The sequence below is a fragment of the Danio rerio genome, chromosome 24, assembly GCF_052040795.2.
Source record: "Danio rerio strain M-AB ecotype USA chromosome 24, GRCz13ab, whole genome shotgun sequence".
Classification (NCBI taxonomy): Eukaryota; Metazoa; Chordata; class Actinopteri; order Cypriniformes; family Danionidae; genus Danio; species Danio rerio.
The window spans coordinates 12,551,431-12,557,500 of NC_141044.1; the positions used below are offsets into that span (position 1 = coordinate 12,551,431).

Genomic DNA, 6,070 nt, shown 5'->3' on the forward strand with positions numbered 1-6,070 from the left:
TCTTTATTTTTCTTGTATTTCTTGAACAGTTAAAATAATATTTGTGCAATTTTTGAACATTTTTGCTCATTATAAAGTAGCACTATTAAATACAATAAAATAACATTTAATAACTGTAAAATACTATACAGTAATAATGAAAGTAACGTTAAAATACCGTAGTTCTGCATGGTAAAAATGTACAGTAAAATACTGTTTTCAGTTTTGCAGTATGTGTATCACTACTGTAATTTGTGTTACAGTAAAAAAAGAAAACAGTAAAATGATGTATTACATTTGACAGTAAATGTAATACTAAAGTAATTAGTAATACAGTAATGTTACTGTTTTATGAAATACAGCAGCTACTGGATAATTGTTGCCAGTAACTTACTGTTAATTTAACAAGAAATCGTTTACAGTGTACCTCAAATTTTGTTGTTTTAATTTGTCCAATGTTGTTGAATCATCTCTCTCCACGGGCAAACCTTATCTTCTGATTGAACTGGTCCAATTACATTTACTTTGCTCAAACTATCTAAATTTACTTAAATTCTATACCGCAAGCTAGTGGGTTACATTTAGGACTGTGGAAGAACAACTCACCTTTAAAACTTCATATTAGCTGCCGTTGAGGTTCATAAAAGAAGTGAACTTGGCTGAACCTGCGAGTTGACAAAATTTATAAGTATAATATCCATGACAGTTAACTCGACTGCAACAAACATTTAATTGTGTGCATGAATTTAAGGCCAAAAACACATATGACAGTTTAAACACTTCTCTAAGTTACTTTAAATCTTGAGAAAGCGAGCACTCCACCCCCGGAAAAGGGGTATATGGCTTTTAATTTCAATCAGCCAGCCCTAGGGTTTCCGGTCAACAGTCATCCCATACAAAATCGCTGCGTTTACAATCATCTCTTTTTATGCTTTAGCAGCCAAATGGATACTTAAGTCTATTTAACTGATTATATTTTAATTATATTACAACATCAACGCTGTAAAAGGAACTTTATGAACTTTCATCATTCATCATTTCATCATTCATCATAGTTATCATTGGCTGAAGGACCCTTGGTGATCCTATTGGTTCACTGAAGTTGTAATAGGTATAGTTTGTAGCGCCTGATTAAAATAAAATTATAAATACAGCGAAATCTTGTTTAAATTTATGTAATTTAAAAGTGTTATAACTAAATAAAAAGTATTTTAAATTATGTTTTTTTTATACTGATGTATAACTAAATGTGTTGTGGCATGGAGAATTTCTCTTTCGTGCTATTATTTTACATGGTCTACAATGTGCTGCCACTTCATATGTAAATATATAATTACATAAAAATACATACCTGTTAAAAAAATCACTGTTAAATGATAACTAATTTAACTAGTAGTTACTGATAATAATGTTACTAATATTAGTCTTGTTAAAATCTCAAGTGTGAGAATAAAGTATAAAAAGCACTAGATATGATTATAATTGCACTGTGGAAAAGTAAAAAATGTAGATCCTGTACATTTTATATGGTAAAGAAAATCTTCTAAATCACTAAGAGGATAAAAAATTATGTGTCGATAGTAAAGAAATAACTAATGAGCCAGAAGCATCCTTTAAAGCTGTCATGAACTTCCGGAGAGAAACAGTTTGTACACAGAATTAAGAATGATTTTATTTTTTGTCTCTTCTCTATCTTTGTAACACAGCAGATTATATCTTAAATAAAGCCATGTAAAAGCAAAAACCTTTTATGCTTTTCTTTTTTCTCACTTTTTATGATGTTATTGTTAATTACATTTTTTCATGTTTTACTGTACTTTTTGTCATTGTCACTTATTGATTGATGCTGTATTTTATGTTTTTTGTACTGTTATGTATTTTCCTGTATTTAGCAATAAAAATGTGATGTCCCATTGTGGTCACCTCTCAGTACAGTAGATGGCAGTATTGTACTTCTTCTGACTGCCAATAAAACTAAAGAAGAAAGGGGGTTCTCCAGGGGGCACTCGATTTCGAAAAGGGCATTTTATAATGCTATTTACCTGTGATAACACTTGCGGAGGACTTAATTAGAGAGGACTGAGAGGCGAGGCAAGTGCTTTGGCCAGGCATTAAACAAGCTTGAGCAGATGGGAAAGGGGCGTACTTTCGGGGTCCATTAGCTTTCATTGAGGGAAAGCAAAATTTTCCAGAATGATAAAAGATCAGAATTAGGGAAAAGCTTGTTATTGAGACAATTTTTGCTTTACAATTTTTTTTTCCTTCCGACTGTTCTGTGACATTTTTTCCTTGTTCACTGTAAGTTCCAGTGAAATATGTTCTGACTAAAATCTAGTTTATCTCTTTGTTCACTGAATGCAATGGACAAAATAAAATGGAAAAATAGCCTAAAATAAAGTACAGATTATATATATATATATATATATATATATATATATATATATATATATATATATATATATATATATATATATATATAATTTTAAATTTTTATTTATTTATTTTTGCTTAGGAGCAGAAATCACAGTTTTTCTTCAAGAAAGTCATTCTATTATAAAAGATGAAGCATTTAGGAAAGTAAAGTGGGGAGACATAATTCTGTTCAGTCATAGTTCTAATTGATAAGCAGGTCTAGCCATATGCCTCAACAGTTGTCCTGGGAAGGTTGTGACTTTTTAGTCTGATGATTGTGGACATTGGCTTACTGCTGTGATTATTTTTGTTATTGTATTGAATGTGTATGGCTGTAATAGTGCTAGGCAAATCAAGTCTTTATTACCAGATTTATAAGAGGTTGTTATAGATGTTCTATCAAAATAAATATGAATGTTGTACTAATTGGAGATGATTTTAACTGGGCACCTGATGAATAGATGGATAGATATCCTTCTAGCTTTACAAGTCATCATCTTAATAGCATTATTTGGCAATTTTGCAAAATGAGAAACCTAATTTTCTTCATTTTTTTCTTTCTTTTTTTTTTTTTTTTTTTTTTTTTTTTTTTTTTTTTGCAAATAAGAAACCTAATTAATGAGGTTGAGAATGATTTCTCTTTAAATTCCAGGGGGATTGAATGGGAGTACTTTAAATTTAAAACAAGGGAAATTTCAATTCGGTTTGGTTAACAAAAGAAGTGATATAATGCAAAAGGAGTTTTGGATAATTCAGGAAAATAATGCTTGCTGTAACACACAAGATATAGTTAAAGATGTGGAAAAGTAAATCACTCTTCAAGCTAAATTAGACAGCATGTATGTAATGAAAGCACAAGGAGCTTTTGTAAGATCTCGGGCAAAATGGATGGAATAAGGAGAGAAGAACACAGCTTATTTTGTCAATTAGAAAAGAGGAGGCATCAAAGTAATGCTGTTCATACTTTAGTTATCAAGGTTACGATAATTACGGTCTCTAAACTGATATATGATAAAATGAATTCAATTTATAGTAATATTTAACCTTCAATATGTTCTTAAAATAATGCTATTCAATTTCTCAAAAAGGTTAAAGACTATTCCACAGATTGATACTAAATATAAAGAAATGTGTGATGTGTGAATGTGTGATCCAAAATCAAAACAAAGATATTGAGAATTTGAGGCCGATTACTCTATACAATGTGGATTATAACATTTTTCCATCTGCTATAGCTAATAGATTGAAATTTAGAATTAAGTTTTCTTGAATCTTGAATTAAGTTTTAAGTACAACTTAGTCTGGTTTTATTAAAGAAAGGCTAATTCACAACAACATCAGACTCAGATCTAGTTGATTATGGACATTTAATTCAAGAGGATGGGTTTGTTTTATTTCTTGGTTTCAACAAGGCATTTGATACTGCAGAACACAAATTTATTTGACATATATTGAATTTCTTTGATTTTGGTCATACATTTGTTAAAGAAATAGAAATGTTGTATAGACACATTTAGTATCATTACCATTTGGGAGTTTGATGATGTAAAACAATAATAAAGGTATTAGATAAGGGGATCAAACAAGTCCTTATTTATTAATTTATTTTAGTAGCTAAATTATTAGCACTATATGTGAAAAACTGCATGAGTTATTAGACCTTTGAATGCTTTAGGGAGTGACTTAACAATAAGTGAATTTGCAGATGATACCACTATTTCTCGGTTATGCAGAGTAGATTTCAGTTGCCATTTTTCAAATGCTTCTGGTCTGCAAATGAATTTAAAATATGTGAGCTAATGGCACTCCATAACCATACCGAAACACAACAGTTCAACATTCTAGCTAAAAATTAGGTAAAATTCTTGGGTGTTGTTATTTCTAAAGATAAATATTACATGATAAAAAGTCAAAATATATAAAAAGTGTGGGTTCAAAGGGATCTATTTTTGGTCGAATTATTTTACAAAAATCAGAAGCATTTTTAGGATGATTTACCCAGCCTTTTCTTTAAGTAGGCCTATATCAGATAGGTGCATTAAAAATCTGAATCAAATGCAATATAATTTTTTTTGGAAAAATAAGCATTATTATATAAAAAATCAGCAGTGGTGGTAAGAGTACAAAAAAAATGTACTCAATTACAAGTACTGTTACATTGCTGAAATTGTACTCAATTACAAGTAAAAGTACTGGTGTTAAAAAGTACTCAAGTAAAAGTACAAATTACTCTTCGTAAAAACTACTCAAATTACAAAATTACAAATTACTTTTTTAACTTGGCGGTATTGGTGGAATTATCCATAAATGCGGAGTCAGACAAGATCCAGGTAGTAAAACACATTTTACATAACACATTTTAAGATATTATAAACACTTTTAAAACTGTGTAAACAGCATTAATTATAGATTATAATTATAGAGCAACTATAGAGGAAACCCACGCCAACATGGGGAGAACATGCAAACTCCACACAGAAACACCAACTGACTCAGCCAGGGCTTCAACCAACAAACTTTTTGCTTTGAGGCGATAGCGATACCCACTGCGCACCATGATTATTTTACAAAAACAATGTTCTGCTATTTTGAGTATAAAGATAACAGAAATATGCACAAATGCACGACTTTTTATCATTTCAAATGATGCCTCTTTTATCTGTACGATCAATAGATGATTTAATATATAAAAAAACACTTGCAAATTATGGAGAAATTTTGTTAATTACCTAATTCGCGAACTGAACCGTCAGAAACCATAGAACAACACTGCATAGTGCCTAAACATATTATTAATAAATTAAATATCACACAAATTAAGTTATGTCTTCTTACCATAATGTTTTTTTTTCAGATTATAGACTGAAGTCTTGTAAAAAAAAAAAGGGTTTCTGAAGATATCATAGTGTCAAATTTAAGACTTTTTAAGACTCTGTCACATCTTTAATATTGTTCAATTTTATTATTTAATTTTAAAAATAATTATTTTTCATTATTTTTATAATTTATTATGATTACAAAGTTGGGTGACGGGGTGGGGCAGTGGGTAGCGCTCTCGACTCAAGGCAAATAGGTCGCTGGTTCAAGCCTTGGCTGGGTCAGTTGGCATTTCTGTGTGGAGTTTGCATGTTCTCCCCGTGTTTGCGTGGGTTTGCTCAAGATGCTCGGGTTTTCCCCAGTCCAAAGACATGCATTTTAGGTGAATTAGGTAAGCTAAATTGTCTGTTGTTGTAAATGAGAACGGGTTGCAGCTGGAAGGGCATCCGCTGTGTAAAACATATGCTGGATAAATTGGCGGTTCATTCCGCTGTGGCGACCCCAGATTAATAAAGGAACTAAGCCAAAAAGAAAATTAATGAATGATTATAAAGTTTTATAACTTTTCAAGATTTTTTAAATAAAAGTTTGATGCATCACTCACTTGTGTTTATATCTCGGACAGTTCTACCTATTAAAGTTAAATATCAATGACAACAGAACATGGGTTACTCTAAAAAAAAAATTTTTTTTATTCTGGCAAGAATAATAGCAAAAAATAAAAAAAAATTTTGCCCACTCAACAATTGACACATTTTTGTCTGGCTAGTTTCTGTCCTCTACTAATGAGCTGAAAAGGCAATAATGGTCCAACAATCCTGTCCATCATCACCAATAAAGCCTAGAAATTGGACATCAGTAT

General features: G+C 30.7%; 1 protein-coding gene across 1 annotated transcript in view; it reads right to left on the reverse strand.

Annotated features, from left to right (window-relative positions):
- Positions 1 to 6,070, reverse strand: part of gli3 (GLI family zinc finger 3) — a 340,422-nt gene that overhangs the window by 328,939 nt on the left and 5,413 nt on the right. The window lies entirely within an intron of this gene.